The sequence below is a fragment of the Palaemon carinicauda genome, chromosome 18, assembly GCF_036898095.1.
Source record: "Palaemon carinicauda isolate YSFRI2023 chromosome 18, ASM3689809v2, whole genome shotgun sequence".
Taxonomy (NCBI): domain Eukaryota; kingdom Metazoa; phylum Arthropoda; class Malacostraca; order Decapoda; family Palaemonidae; genus Palaemon; species Palaemon carinicauda.
In genome coordinates, this window is record NC_090742.1 from 16,808,724 (window position 1) to 16,826,117 (window position 17,394).

At 39.4% G+C, this 17,394-nt stretch overlaps 2 protein-coding genes across 4 annotated transcripts in view; both read right to left on the minus strand.

Annotated features, from left to right (window-relative positions):
- LOC137657633 (band 7 protein AGAP004871-like) overlaps positions 1–17,394 on the minus strand; it is a 980,999-nt gene that overhangs the window by 800,850 nt on the left and 162,755 nt on the right. The window contains exon 1 of one of the 3 annotated variants that reach the window (XM_068392021.1): positions 5,925–6,167. The exons of the other annotated variants lie outside the window; for them this stretch is intronic. The gene's annotated coding sequence lies outside the window, so the exon portion shown is untranslated. Of the gene's footprint in view, positions 1–5,924; positions 6,168–17,394 lie in introns of those variants that run through there. 3 annotated transcript variants of the gene reach the window in all.
- The window catches only part of LOC137657182 (myb-like protein D), a 111,743-nt gene that overhangs the window by 74,141 nt on the left and 20,208 nt on the right, over positions 1–17,394 (minus strand). The window lies entirely within an intron of this gene.

A 17,394-nucleotide genomic window follows, 5' to 3' on the forward strand; every position in this document is an offset into this window, starting at 1 on the left:
AGGCAGAGGAGGAAAGGGAGCTAGCGGCCGAGGCAGTAAGCCATCGGGACACCAGAAGCAATGAAGTGCTTCCGGTGGGAGGAAGACTCCGCCAATTCCAGGATCGTTGGACCTTCGATCCCTGGGCACACAGCATCGTCAAGAAAGGTCTAGGCTGGAGTTGGACTCAACCACCCCCAACCTTCCAGCAATTCTTCCAACGATCAACCCCCCTTCTGGAAGAATATGTTCTGGACCTCTTGAACAAGAAGGTGATAAGGAGAGTAAAGTCCACCAGGTTCCAAGGGAGACTGTTTTGCGTCCCCAAGAAAGACTCCGACAAACTCAGTCATTCTGGACTTATCCCCCCTCAACAAGTTCATAGCGAACGACAAGTTCAAGATGCTGACTCTTCAACAGATAAGGACCCTTCTGCCTCGAGGTTCTTACACGGTCTCCATAGACCTGGCGGATGCCTACTGGCACGTTCCAATGAACCATCACGCTTCCTCCTACCTAGGATTTCGACTCCAAAGGAAAAGCTACGCCTTCAGGGCCATGCCCTTCGGCCTCAACGTGGCCCCTCGGATCTTCACAAAGTTGGCGGACGCTATAGTACAACAGCTCCGCCTCCGAGACATCCAGGTGATGGCCTACCTCGACGATTGGCTAGTCTGGGCTCCATCGCCCGAGGATTGTTTAAAATCCTGCAGCAAAGTCACCCAGTACCTAGAACACCTGGGATTCAAGATAAACGCGAAGAAATCTCGCCTCTCTCCAGCTCAGAAGTTCCAATGGTTAGGAATCCAGTGGAACCTTCAGTCACACCGCCTTTCCATCCCCCAGAAGAAAAGGAAGTAAATAGCAGGGTCTGTCAAGCGACTGCTGAAATCCAAACGGATCTCAAGACGCCAGCAGGAACGAGTTCTAGGCTCTCTACAGTTCGCCTCAGTGACAAACCCGGTGCTTCGTGCACAGCTAAAGGATGCCGCGGGAGTCTGGAGACGTTCTGCATCCATCGCTCGAAGAGACCTCGAGAGACGGCTCCCAAACAGACTTCGACTTCTCCTCAAGCCGTGGTCGGAAGCGACGGCCCTGAAAAGGTCCATCCCTCTTCAACACCCACCTCCATCACTCAACATCCACACGGACGCTTCACTGGAGGGTTGGGGAGGTCACTCCCACCAAAAACAGGCTCAAGGCACATGGTCTCCACTATTCAAGACGTTTCACATCAACATCTTGGAGGCCATGGCGGTCCTTCTAACACTGAAGAAACTCTCCCCGCCTCCCTCGATCCATATTCGTCTAACCCTAGACAACTCGGTGGTAGTTCGATGTCTCAATCGCCAAGGCTCAAGATCGCCCCAGATAAATCAGGTGCTTCTAACAATCTTCCGTCTGGCAGAGAGGAAGAAGTGGCACCTATCTGCAGTTCACCTACAAGGATTCCGCAACGTGACGGCGGACGCTCTATCTCGGACAAGCCCGATAGAGTCGGAATGGTCTCTAGACGCAAGATCATTCTCCTTCATCTCTCACCAAGTCCCGGAACTTCAGATCGATCTCTTCGCAACGAGCGACAACAATCAACTTCCTCGATATGTGGCCCCGTACAAGGACCCCAAGGCAGAGGCAGTGGACGCCATGTCCCTGGACTGGAACAGATGGTCCAAGATCTACCTGTTCCCTCCCACCAACCTTCTGCTGAAAGTCCTCTCCAAGCTGAGAACCTTCAAAGGGACAGCGGCCCTAGTGGCTCCCAAGTGGCCCCGGAGCAACTGGTACCCCCTGGTCCTGGAGCTGCAGCCCACGCTGATCCCTCTCCCGGGCCCAGTTCTCTCCCAGCAAGTACAGAAGTCGACTGTCTTCGCTTCATCATCGAAAATCAAGGACCTTCATCTCATGATTTTCTCTCCCTAGCCGCGAAGAAGAGGTTTGGGATCTCGAAGAAAAGTCTAGACTTCCTCGAGGAATATAAGACCGAATCCACAAGACGGCAATACGAATCATCTTGGAGAAAATGGGTCTCATTCGTCAAGGCAAAAAATCCTACGGAAATCACCATTGATTTTTGCATGTCCTTCTTTATTCACCTTCATGGACAGGGCTTGGCAGCCAATACGATTTCTACTTGCAAATCGGCCTTGACTAGACCACTGTTGTATGCCTTCCAAATTGATCTGTCCAGCGACATCATCAATAAACTGCCGAAAGCATGCGCTCGTCTACGCCCAGCACCCCCACCGAAACCGATCTCCTGGTCATTGGACAAGGTGCTCCATTTCGCCTCCAACTTGGATAATGATTCATGCCCTCTCAAGGATCTGACTCAGAAAGTTATATTTCTCTTTGCTCTTGCTTCAGGAGCCCGAGTCAGCAAAATAGTGGCATTATCAAGAGAAGAGGGTCATATCCTGTTTACTGACTCAGGAGACCTTACCCTCTTCCCGGATCCGACGTTTCTCGCCAAAAACGAATTACCCACCAAAAGATTGGGCCCTTGGAGAATATGCCCCCTGAAGGAAGATGCCTCTCTATGCCCAGTAGAGAGCCTCAAGGTCTATCTTCGCAGAACTTCGGACTTTGGTGGAGGCCAACTCTTCAAAGGAGAAACATCGGGCAGCGACCTGTCACTGAAACAACTAAGAGCGAAAATCACCTACTTCATTCGCAGAGCGGATCCTGACAGTACACCCGCCGGTCACGATCCTAGAAAAGTTGCATCGTCTCTGAATTTCTTTCAGAGTATGGACTTCGAAAGCCTTAAGAGTTTCACAGGCTGGAAGTCCTCGCGTGTTTTCTTCAAACATTATGCGAAACAAGTGCACGAAGTCAAACATTTTGTGGTAGCTGCAGGTAGTGTTATGAAACCTGCACCTAACTCTGCATAGAACAGCGAGTTACTTGGGACTCTAACTCTTCGGGTGCCTATGTTGACCCTCGAGTGATACGTAGTGATGTCGAAAACACTTAGTGCTTTCTTATAACTGTTCTTATCCCAGGTGAAATGTCATAGTCGTCACACGAGTGCCGCATGCCTAGAGCATGATGTGTTTTATTTAAAGACTGACGTTCCTCGAGAACGAGTGCCTACTAATAAATTTGAAATTCCCTTTCAGATTCAAGTGCAAGTCTTTATTACTATGTACAATATAATTTGTTGTAAATTAACTTTACATATTATTGCAATTCATTTAATTTCTCTGCAATTGTGAAATAAAATTCTTATTTTATTACTTGTGCGTCTCAATCCGCTCCTACTTATCCTATGAAATACATGTCTGTCATAGTTTTATTATCCCCTTCCTCTTATGGTTAATGAAGATACTAAGGTCTCAACCCTTATTATATATTCACCTATGCAATGTAATATTCCAATACGAATACTTACTCTCTTCATACCTTAGAGACGAGACAATTCTCCTCTACATACAGTGCCTAACCACCACTCGTCTGCTCTTGAGAATGTTCCTATATGAATGCCAACCATTCAGTCTTGTCTCCAAGTTCTTCAGGTTCTTCTAGCAAGGTGAATAGCCCTTCGATACCCACTTTGATCTCGGCATGGCCCGTGGGAACTTCACTGCCAGGGGGGCAGGAAGGTCTCTTCCCTACGGTTCTTTTATTAAGATTACTATGCTACCCTGTTCAAAGCCCTTGGCACTTACTCAAATAGGGGAAAATCTACCACGATACATTGATTCTCTCGTATTCTTCCATCAGGACGCCATGGCTTGAGCCCAAAAAACGGATTTTGAGCGAAGCGAAAAATCCATTTTTGGGTGAGATAGCCATGGCGTCCTGATGGACCCTCCCTGCTACTTCGTCCAGTTTTTCAGGTCCCACCCTGCTCTGCTGTATCATGGCGATCGGCAAGCAACTGGCTTCAGGATGACGACGGACGTGACGTCATTTAGCAATGGCGCCCGTTTGTTTACGTCTCGAGTACCAAAAGTAGCCACGAACGAGATTAGCTGTGGAACGGCTCCCCAGCTATTCTCCGCCCCTACACACCGAAGTGTTAACTCTGTTTGGGGTGTAGATAGCTATGTGGCGCGTTAATACATGCGTCCCCTGTTGATATACGATGTCTTAAAAGGGAAACCTTTAGGATACTCGCTCCAGAAGTTAGAATTCTGTGATAACCTGTGGTTAAATTCTCTGGGAATATTTAGTAGTGATATACCCAAGGAAGCTACCAAAAAGGAACCTTCCATCAGGACGCCATGGCTATCTCACCCAAAAATAGATTTTTCGCTTCGCTCAAAATCCATTTTATATATATATATATATATATATATATATATATATATATATATATATATATATGGTCTAAATGCAATGATATAGTGATGGGTGTGAAAAAACAACAAAATACAAAGAATAGAATTGTCCTATGCTTAACCTATGCTAGGCTAACCTTTCATTTCACTTAGCCTACCATATGCACAAACACTGAGCCTATAGAGAAATATCAATTGAGGGTAATGGAAGCGCAATCTTTTCACCTTAACGTGGTGTGTTTCATATGAATCATAGCCTGTATATATATACTTTTAAATATTGAACTAATTCATAGCCATTTGGTGTTAAATATTGAACCAATTTATGGACATTTAGTTTTAAATATTGAACAAATTCAGACATTTAGTTTTAAATATTGAACCAATTCAGGCACATTTGGTGTTAAATATTGAACCAGTTCATAGATATTTCATAGACATTTGGTGTAAAGTATTGAACCAATTCATTGACATTTGGTGTTAAATACTGAACCAATTCATAGACATTTGGTTTTAAATATTGAACAAATTCAGACATTTAGTTTTAAATTATGAACCAATTCAGACACATTTGGTGTTAAATATTGAACCAAATCATAGATATTTCATAGACATTTGGTGTTAAGTATTGAACCAATTCATAGACATTTGGTGTTAAATATTGAACCAATTAATTGACATTTGGTGTTAAATATTGAACCCATTCATTGACATTTGGTGTTAAATATTGAACCAATTCATTGACATTTAGTGTTAAATATTGAACCAATTCATAGATATTTCATGGTAAATATTGAACAAATTCATACACATTTGGTGGCTCCAATGAAAAGCAATACAAGGCACTGCCCTATTCATCCTTTGAAATTGAATTATGGATGAAACATGTACCCTAAAGATGCCTCAAACAGTTTACCTCATGCTGCGCAACTACTTATTGGGCTAACCATTGCAGCAAACCCCTTTAAACACACTGCGCCATTCACCATATCTTGCAATTATTGTTTTTCCCATGAGTTTTTGCAACCTTGATACAGCCATTTCTAGACCTTCCTCTCTTATTACTAGTTCTTAATAAATATTATCATCGTTTACTCATTTTCTCAATTTTACACATCTCTGCATTTCACTTTTAACACTCATACTAAACATACAATGCAGGCAGTGTAACTTACAGCTTTAATGTTTTTTTCTCCCATTCACCCACACTTCAATTCCAAAAAGCATATTTAGCTCAAAATATCTAACCTTTTACCAGTGACAATTCAAGTCAGTCTCTTGACAATATTTCCTACATTTTATTATTCATTACATTTACTCATGTGTGTATACATATTACATTATATATATATATATATATATATATATATATATATATATATATATATATATATATATATATATATATATGTGTGTGTGTGTGTGTGTGTGCGTGTGTGTGTATGTGTGCAAAATCCCCCTATATGCAACTGGACCTCCTAGGCTTAACCTAACGTAGGCTACCACAAAAGACTAGGCCTAACCCAGCAACTTAAGTATCCCAACCCATGCGAGCAAATAACTTACAGAATTTACCTATCCTATTTCAAGCAAACAGATGTAGCCTATAAGAAAGTTAAAAAATATAATAAAATAAACTATAAAGTGCATTCAACTTACCTGTAAATTGAGAATCACGTTTAAAATGTTCATATTGGCAACTCCCAACACTTCGATAACTTCCTCCTCGCCTACCGTACGCAATAGAATTAATCGTTTTAACGCCGGTATGAAGTCGATATATTCCTTAATTACAATAAAAACACCGCAATAACACGCACTTGACTTCACTAACGCATAATTAAGTCAGATAATATTCTAAATTATTAAAAATATAGGTTTTCTATAAAGGCTAATCAGACAACACGAATGAGATGAAAAACGTACCGCTAACTTCTGCCAAGCGTTCCGCACATGCGCAGTAAGAATGATGGTATTGTGATGGCGTCAGTGTTGGTACCGGTGTTCACCTAGAGTCTTGCCACCGCACAGTTAAGTCAGATGATATTCCTAATGATTGGAAAGGAAATATAAGTATTATAAGTAAGCCAATCAGACGTCACGAAACAGATGACAAACGTACCGCGCATGCGCAGTAAGAATGATCCGATCGTGATGGCTTCAGTGTTTCTACCGGTGTTCCCTTATAATTGTCCCATAATTCGGAAATAAAAGTAGGGTATAAATATTTTAATACTACACTACAATGGTAAGCTATTATTATTCTTATTAGTAGTGTCAATAGGGTGATTATCTCTTATCTCTTTGAGATAAAGTAGAGTTTATTGGTATTTATATTTTACAGTGTTATACAGAAGATACACAATGTTTGCATTGTAAAACTTTACTTAATTATGCTGAGACACTTTCCAAAGCCACATTACAGTTAAAAAACACTAACATCGAATAATTCGATATCAACATTCAACTTTATTTCCACTCTCTCTCTCTCTCTCTCTCTCTCTCTCTCTCTCTCTCTCTCTCTCTCTCTCTCTCATACAAACACATATGTGTAACCTTAAACCTATATCCAAGATTGTTAAGTATTATTATTATTATTATTATTATTATTATTATTATTAACTGCTAAGCTACAACCCTAGTTGGAAAAGCAGAATGCTATAAACCCAGGGGCTCCAACAGGGAAAATAGCCCAGTGAGGAAACAAAACCAAGGAAAAAATAAATATTTTTAGAATATCATTAAAATAAATATTTTAGAATAACATTAAAATAAATATCGCCTACATAAACTATAAAAACTTCAACAAAACAATAAGAAGAAAAACTAGACAGAACAGTGTACCCGAGTGTACCCTCAAGCAAGAGAACTCTAACCCAAGAGAGTGGAAGACCATGGTACAGAGGCTATGGCACTACCCAAGACTAGAGAACAATGGTTTGATTTTGGAGTGTCCCTCTCCTAGAAGAACTGCTTACCATAGCTAAAGAGTCTCTTCTACCCTTACCAAGAGGAAAGTAGCCACTGAACAACTACAGTGCAGAAGGTAACCCCCTAGTGAAGAAGAATTGTTTGGTATCTCAGTGTTGTCAGGTGTATGGGGACAGAGGAGAATCTGTAAAAAAAATATGCCAGACTACTCGGTGTATGTGTAATCAAAGGGAAAGTGAACCGTAACCAGAGAGAAGGATCCAAGGTAGTACTGTCTGGCCAGTCAAAGGACCCCATAACTCTCTAGTGGTAGTATCTCAACGGGTGGCATGCGCAGTAAGATCGCTATGGCGTCAGTGTTTCTACTTTGGTTCCTTTTTAGTTGTGCTATAATTCGGAAATAAGAGTCGTGTGCAAATATTTGAATACTACACTACATTGGTAACCTATTGTTATTATAGTATTGTCCAAAGGGTAATTATCTCTTATCTCTATTTTACAGTGTTATACAGAAGATAAACAATGTTTACATTGTAAAACTTCAATTAATCATGTGCAGACACGTTCCAAAGCCATGTAACAGTTTAAGAAAAACCCTAACAACGAATAATTCGATATCGAATTTTGACTTTAGTCTTATTTACTGTATATGAGTGTATGAATCAATCTCTCTCTCTCTCTCTCTCTCTCTCTCTCTCTCTCTCTCTCTCTCTCTCTCATGGGGAGTGCGAAGAGCATGCCCAAACAATCTCCATTTACCGCTCACCTTGATCTCATCCACATAAGGCACTTTAGTAATCACTCTTATAGTTTCATATATATATATATATATATATATATATATATATATATATATATATATATATATATATATATATATATATATATATATATATTAGTAACCTCTAAAAGAAAATCAAATTTAGGATCCTTTCCATATCGTATAAGTGAATTAAAGACGATCGCTCTTAATTAAGGGCAACCAACTCTCTCCCCCTTAGACCTTGGAACGACCAAGGCGAGGTAATTTTGCCGGGCCTTGACCCAAGTGCCCGATGTACTGGAAAATACGAAAAGTTTCCCCCCAAACTTTGTTCAATGCTTCTTCTTGCTTATAGCTTTGTGTGGTGCAATTACGCGGGGTTTGGTCTGTTACTGCAAATTTTACGCTTGGGTCTAGGTTTCAATTTTACTTCATTAATTTTTCAAGTTGATGCTTTGTTGGATGTATTGATGTGCAAATGATGATCCTATGACCTTTTGGTTGGTTTAAAAAAGGATATATTTATTCAATAAATTGGAAAATGTGAAGCAATACTGGCAAATATATCATCTTATGTTCGATACACGATAGGGCAACCGCATGTTAAGCTCTTGTGTATAGGAAGGCATAGTCGATTTCATGAATGTATTCACAAGATAAGGAGACATATGGCAACTCCACAATGCAGATGACATATGTCAACTCCACAGTGCAGATGATATATGCCAATTCCACAATGCAGATGACATGTGGCAACTCCACAGTGCAGATGACATATGGCAACTCCACAATGTAGAGGATAATATCCTTGTGTTTAGCAAGCAAAACTAGCCGTTGGCAACGTTGTATAAACAAGGAACATACTCACAAAGCTCCTTAGTGTGGTAAAGGGTCTTTGCAGTTTCCCATTGACCCTTAGCTGCACTCATTTCTTAGCCTTCATAATTAGGCTTACTTCCCTTTCCGCTTCATTTCTTAGCCTTCATAAGTAGGCCTACTTCCCTTTCTGCTTCATTTCATAGGCTTCATAATTAAGCCTACTTCCCTTTCCGCTTCATTTGACAGCCTTCATAATTAGGCCTGCTTCCCTTTCTGCTTCATTTCATAGCCTTCACAATTTAGCCTACTTCTCTTTCCGCTTTCTTTCATAGCCTTCATAATTAGGCCTAATTCCCTTCCCGCTTCATTCCATAGCCTTCATATTAGGCCTACTTCCCTTTCCGCTTCATTTCTTAGCCTTCTTGATTAGGCCTACTTCCCTTTCTGCTTCATTTCTTAGCCTTCCTAATTAGGCCTACTACTCTTTCCGCTTCATGATTAGGCCTACTTCCCTTTCCGCTTCATTCCTTAGCCTTCATGATTAGGCCTACTTCCCTTTCCGCTTCATTTCTTAGCCTTCTTGATTAGGCCTACTTCCCTTTCTGCTTCATTTCTTAGCCTTCCTAATTAGGCCTACTACTCTTTCCGCTTCATTTCTTAGCCTTCATAATTAGGCCTACTTCCCTTTCCTCTTCATTTTTTAGCTTTCATAATTAGGCCTACTTCCTTTTCCGCTTCATTTCTTAGCCTTCATAAGTTGACCTACTTCCCTTTCCGCTTCATTTCATAGCCTTCACAGTTAGGCCTAATTCCCTTTCCACTTCATTCCTTAACCTTCATGATTAGGCCTACTTCCCTTTCCGCTTCATATCTTCTATCTACTGATCAACCGCTCCTATCTTTCACTTCAGAGTAAATCTTTCATGTGCCCCCCCCCCCCCCAGTTACTTCCGGTGATGAATATCCTCCCCGGCCCCAGTGCTTGGTCAAATGCCCCCAAATACCATGAGTCCGTGAAGAGTTGCCAGATGTTTCTCGTTCGCTGTGATGTGTCCCGTAATATATGAAGCCAATTGTACAGAAAAACCGAAAACAAACCAACGTTCGTTTCTTTTGAATCTCGCTACTTCGTAAACGCAATTTGATCCGAAGTAAAACTCGTTTTCGCCTAATGAACAACAAAGGTACCAATCGATGTAAGGTTTTTCTTCAATTTGCCATTATTGTCCAAATTAAAAGGATGGTTCATAATCTTTGTGAAAAGGAAAACATACGAAGTGAGAATCTATGCATACATGGACACAGAGAATAAAAGGTACGTTCATTAATGTGCATAAGATAATTTCATTATTTTTATTAAAAGGTTTTTATTAGATAGATATGTCATTTCTAGTTATAATTGTGAAAATCGAAGAATAATGTTAGAAGAGAAAATGAACGTTCGAGAAGGAATGAAAGATAAATGAAACATAATATAAAAGGAGTTATGATAAGTTGCCACTCATTTCCTCTTCTTTTCCCAACTCCCTGGATTGTCATTACTTATCTAGAATCCTGCTTACCACAACAAGAACAATGAACAAACAAGCAAATAAACAAATCGAGAAAACGAAACAAACATAAAGTTGGATGAAGTACGTACGCAAACAAGAGAAAACAAAAAGTTATAATAAGGTGCGACGCGTTTTCTCGTTTCTCCCGCTAAGAAAAGAAGGCATGTAAACGGCAGGGTTGCCAGTTTGGCCTTTTTTCAGGTAAAAAAAGCTTAAATTTGGCCTTTTTATAAAAATTGGTTGGCCTTTGGCAATATGAAAAAAGAAGGGCCTTAAATACTATTTGGCCTTTTCCTACTAATGGGTTGGCCTTTTAAAGCTTCAGTTGATTAGAAGTTGGCCTTTTCTCATTTAGAAAATGTGGCAACCCTGGTAAACAGTCTTGTCATATCCTGACGGGATATCTGGTTGCGAAAAAGGAGGGAAGATTCCTTATAGAGACGAGAGACCACCAGGGACTAGAGCCTGGTGTAATATATTCATGGACGTTTAAATAGGTGATATGTTTATATGGATGTTGTGGGATGGGAGATGTATTTTATTAAGGCTGCATGTTCAAGACTTGTCCTGAATGTTTATACATTCCTATATCGGCTGTTTCACCTATTATTCTTTAGGGGGGAGAATGGTAGCTGAATATGAACATTGTGTGTAGTGTGCACATTATTATTATTATTATTATTATTATTATTATTATTATTATTATTATTATTATCCAAGAAACAAGCCTAGCTTGAAAAGCAGGATGCTATAGGCCTAAGAGCTCCAACTTAGAAAAGATAGCCTAATAAGGAAACAAATGGATTACATGAGAAGTAATGAACAATTGATACAAAATATCTTGAGATTTCTAACAATTTTGAAATAGATTTGTTATATATAAATTATGAAGAGATTTATCTCTGGCTGTTGATCACAAAAATATTCACATCACAACACAAGTTTTAGTACTATAAATTCCTACTCTGATTTCACTCTAAAAAGAGGATTGTTGAGAACATTTTTTTTTTTCGATAAATAATATGTACATGGAAAATATCATTGAATTAGATATACAATTTTACATTCGTAAATTTGAAATACAAATTTTTTATTTCTTATAAGGTAGCAACAAAACGCATTGAACCCAAGGGGGTAATATGTTGAATAAAGTCATTAATTAGCGTAGACGAAATTTATGATAAAGCTTATAAGAATTAACTTTTATTTAGCTCATAACTCATCTAAATAACCTACGTGATGACGTGGCTTAAAATAGAAGTTTTACACTTCGCCGGTGAATTTCAGTCATCCGTATGCAAATCCGATCAAAATTTAAATATCCATATTTTATATACAAAAGTAAAACAATAGAGGAAACCGCCAGGAATCTAAAATTTACAGAACAAAGGAACAAGTTCGTTCTCTCTCTCTCTCTCTCTCTCTCTCTCTCTCTCTCTCTCTCTCTCTCTCTGCTTTACAATCTGAACTTTTACTTAAAAGTACAACTAGGCCCATATCTTCTGCTCCTAGTTGCACTTGCAATGAATGGCCTTCCTAGTCCAAGTTTCTCTCTCTCTCTCTCTCTCTCTCTCTCTCTCTCTCTCTCTCTCTCTCTCTCATATATATATATATATATATATATATATATATATATATATATATATATATATATATATATATATATATATATATATATATATATATGTGTGTGTGTGTGTGCTTGTATGTGTACGCGTATGTATATTCTCCATATACCTATCAAAGGCTACTTTGTTTCATATATATATATATATATATATATATATATATATATATATATATATATATATATATATATATATATATATATATATATATATATACACTCCATACACCTGCCAAAGACCACTCCTTTGTTACATTCAAGGGGAAGGATCCCAATAGACTACAGCTCAAAGCAAGAGCAGAGGGTTCCGTATCTGTCTGTTCGGTTATCGTTGTTCGTGGCCCTTCCCCTATCTACACCCTCCCTTAAAAAGACCCCCTTTGTAGAATTAGAGGTAGATAGTGTCAAAGGGGAAGGCTGCCTTCGAGGAATGTAAACGAACCAGGCCATTATCAACCGCCGCTGAGATGTTGGGCGATACAGAGCGCATCACATTCAGGCGGTGTCTTCCACAGGGTTACCAGTTTGTCCTTTTTTCCGGCCAAAAATACCTCAGATGTGGCCTTTTTTAATTGGTTGGCCTTTAGTAATCTGAAAAAAAGGCGGGACTTAAATACTATATATATGGCCTTTTTCTACTAATGGGTTGGCCTTTTAAAGCTTCTGTTGATTGGAAGTTGGCCTTTTCTCATTTTGAAAACCTAGCAACCCTGGTTTTCCCTCAACTGCTGGTTTGTTGGGGTTGAAACCTAGGTCTATAGACCTTGGTTGAAACCAACCATTCGCTCGATTCCAGTTGATGCCTTTTTTTCCGCTTAGTTGAAACCTTCCGTCCTTTCGTAGATATCTAGTTGTTAAAACTTTTTTCCTCTTATTTACTTAACTTTCTTTACTTTGAAGACTTTCTGATCCCGCTTAGCAAGAAAAAGTATCGGCGCGCTGCACGGCCCACGAGATTTATTTGCTATCTATATTCTTTCACTAGTTAGAGAATTATATGACGTAGTACGGGTTAAATGTCTACATTATTTCTCTTCCTCTGGTTTTGTTAAAGTTTTTATAGTTTATATAGGAGATATTTATTTTGATGTTACTCTTCTTAAAATATTTTATTTCTTCCCGTTTTCCTTTACTCCTGTTGGAACCCCTGGGCTTATAGCATCCTGCTTTTCCTACTAGGGTTGAAGCTTAGCAAGTTATGATGATAATATAATAATAATAATAATATATACTGCCATAAAACTCAGAAAACACGAAAATCTTTAACTTCTTGAAAGGCATTATTTCAAGGCCTAATGTCAAATATGAATTTAGTGTACAATCCTAGGCCACAATATTTGAAAGTTCTAGAACCCACAGTTTAGTTGTATTTTGGCTCCATTAGCTTGAAACCATCCGTAATTATTCTATTTTGGAATTATTTGTTGGCTGTTATTATGTGTATCACATTTCACAAATACCTTGTACATTCAATTCTGATAACTTCAGTCATCGCATACATACCCTCTTGTTTTTGTTCCTAATATGCAAAACCTTTTGCTAGTCCTTACTATGTAATGCTCTCCATTTGTTGCTTTCTAGCAGGCTATTATTTTTAGCCGCCTCTTTTTAGGTGGTAGTGTAATCTCTTTTGTTTCTAAAAAGCGACGCCCTCTTCATAATCCATTGAAATATATCCCTTCCCTACTGCTCGTTTAAAGTTATAAAGGTTTAAAGGTCGCTCATGCACGGCAGAGACAAGAGACAGTGACAATGCCCTATCAGGACAATGACCTAGAGACTGACCATATATACATATGATCAGCGGCCAAGCGCCCTCTCCACCCAGGATACGACTAGGGAGGACCAGGCAATGATTGCTGATGACTCAGCAGATAGACCTATAGGCTCTCCCAAACCTCCCCTCCTTAGGTCACAAGGATAGTGAGGTTGCAGACACTACAAGAAACTGTCGAGCTTGAGCGGGACTCGAAATTCAGTCCGTCAGATCGCCAGGCAGGGACGTTTCCAATAGTAGGAGATTCAGTCTCATCCTCGTTTTTTGTAGGAGATTCCTCCTATCCCTGCTCGTTTTAGTAAGAGATTTCCTCTCCCGCTCGTTTCTAGTAGGAGATTCTTTCCCTCCCTGCTTAATGGTAAGAAATTCTTTCTCTTACTCCTCATTTCTCTTAGGAGTTTCTCATTCCTTCGTGTTAAAAGTAGGAGATGATCTTTCTCCCTGTTTCTAGTAGATTCATTTTCTCCGTTCTCATGTCATCAGTAGAACTCTTCTCTCCTCACACATTTATAGTTGGAAATTCCTTTTTTTTCCCGCTCGTTTTTAGTAGAGGAGAGCCATTCTCTCTCTTCTCGCATTCAGTAGTAGGCAGTGCCATCCGTCCCTCTGCTCTTCCCAGCACTTAAACCTTCATTCAGTTCGTTTCAATTTTAAAGATCTGGCCGTCGTCCACGGATGGGCTGCTGCGAGTCGATACGTCGGTTTGACTCGCTCGAATTACTGTTCAGAAACTGGAAGTGGGTGTCTCTAGTGGCGCCATTTAAAGGAGTATTTGTCATTTAGATATGTGAGCATTTCATGATCATTTTTATTTCGCTCATAACATACAGACATTATTATTATTATTATTATTATTATTATTATTATTATTATTATTATTATTATTATTATTATTTATTACAATCCTAATTGGAAAAGCAGGATGCTATAAGCCCAAGGGTTCCAACAGGGAAAATAGCCCAGTTAGGAAAGGAAATAAGGAAAAACTACATGAGAAGTTTAAGAACAATAATGACATTAAAATATATCTTTCATATATAAACTATAAAAACTTGAAAATAACAAGAAGATAAAAACTTCAAAATAACAAGAGGAAGAGAAACAAGATAGAATAGTCTGCTCAAGAGTACCCTCAAGCAAGAGATCTCTAACCCAAGGCAGTGGAAGACCATGGTACAGAGGCTATGGCATTAGCGAACGAGATGACAGAAGTAAAACGTGGATTTGGCAATGGAAAGCTAAGCAAATTTGATGAAGAAACAAGCAAATGTCTCGATATTTTACCAACCAGCAACGGGTACATATATCTAAAGTACTTCCTCTGATAATGTATGTTTATGAGCGAGCTTTACATCGCGAACAACAAAAGTCATTGCCAGCCATTAACAAAACTACAGCACTTCATTTGGTGAATTGCTGTCAGGGATAAAGAATGAGTCTCTATTCGCCTGGGAGGGAGTGGGACGGGAGGTAGGTCAGGACTAGCCCGTAGAGATGTAGAGGTCGATTATGACTTCCTAAGCCGAGATACGTCGAGATAGGCCATAACCTTCGCTGGGTAGAGCATGGGAGGCACCAGAGATCAGTTGGGATATTAGACCCAGGGGAAGTACCTTATCACTGCAAGAGCCGGAAGCTGATTACCGACCTACTTTTATCCCCTGACTTATGTTTCTTGGCCATGAAGGAATTCCAGAGGCGGCTTTGATTAAAACAAGCTCGAGGGAAGAATGGTTCTATATGCAGGTCTGGTATATTGGCTGTCTTAACAACATACGGTCACTGTGCTTCCAATTTTCTTTAGCTATGGAATGATTTCATTTTCAAATGTGGTTTAATGGCTGTTGAAAAAGAGGTGTCTACGTCATACAGTCACTAGCCTCCTGGCTAGTTCTGTGGTTACGTGTTCGCCCAGCATTCGCATGGCAGCAGATCGGTCCCAGCCTGGAACCGTAAGTTTAAGCGGTTAACTGGGGAGGCCACTGCTATGGTTGGGCATCACAGTTTGGGGTTGGGCTTGCCCAGCTGATGTTCTGGTGAGTATCTATTCTGATGAAACTAGAAATGAACCTTGAACCTTTACGTTTTCATTGCACTTTTGAGATACTTAATCTAATAAATAAACAATTACAGTAATTTTGATATATATATATATATATATATATATATATATATGTATATATATATATATATATATATATATATATATATATATATATATATATATATATATATATATATATATATATATATATATATATATATATGGAAAGGATTTATTCTTAGTTTTTCATTTTAATGGTACATTTACGAAAGAAATACATTTTTGTGCTATATATTTCTGTAAGAACGAGATTTTATTCAAAGCATTCTGGGAGAGGGAAAATAAGTTTTATTGTTTCTTTGTCATTTTCAAGAATATTCAAGAGAGAGAGAGAGAGAGAGAGAGAGAGAGAGAGAGAGAGAGAGAGAGAGAGAGAGAGAGAGAGAGAAAATTTTGATAGTTAACCTTAATCGGCTTTGCGCAGAGTGCATTCGAATCCTGACTGGGAAGAGGAATTTCTTGCTCATTTCTTCACAATAATTAACTTATATATTTCTCCTATTAATATCAAATCGTCTCCAGTCACTCCCTTCCCCTTCCACTACTGTTCCCTATACCCAACTAATTTTCCCTATACCCCACTACTTTTCCCTATACCCCACTACTTTTCCCTATACCCCACTACTTTTCCCTATAACCCAATACTTTTCCCTATACCCCACTACTTTTCCCTATACCCCACTACTTTTCCCTATACCCCACTACTTTTCCCTATAACCCAATACTTTTCCCTATACCCCACTACTTTTCCCTATACCCCAATACTTTTCCCTATACCCCACTACTATTTCCTACACCCACTACTATTTTTTACACCCACTACTTTTCCCTGTACCGCACTACTTTTCCCTACATCCCACTACATTCCCCTACACCCAACTACTTTTCCCTACATCCCACTACTTTTCCCTATACCCCAATACCTTTCCCTACACCCCACTACTTTACCCTATACCCCAGTACTTTTCCCTACACCACATTACTTTTCCCTATACCCCACTACTGTTCACTATACCCCACTACTTTTCCCTATACCCCACTACTTTTCCCTATACCCCACTACTTTTCCCTATACCCCAATACTTTTCCCTATACCCCAATACTTTTCCCTATAACCCAATACTTTTCCCTATACCCCACTACTTTTCCCTATACCCCACTACTTTTCCATATACCCCACTACTTTTCCCTATACCCCACTACTATTTCCTACACCCACTACTATTTTTACACCCACTACTTTTCTCTGTACCGCACTACTTTTCCCTACATCCCACTACATTCCCCTACACCCAACTACTTTTCCCTACATCCCACTACTTTTCCCTATACCCCAATACTTTTCCCTACACCCCACTACTTTACCCTATACCCCAATACTTTTCCCTACACCCCATTACTTTTCCCTATACCCCACTACTTTTCCATATACCCCACTACTTTTCCCTATACCCCAATACTTTTAGCTACACCCCACTACTTTTCCCTACATCCCACTACATTTACCTACACCCAACTACTTTTCCCTACACCCCACTACTTTTCCTTATACCCC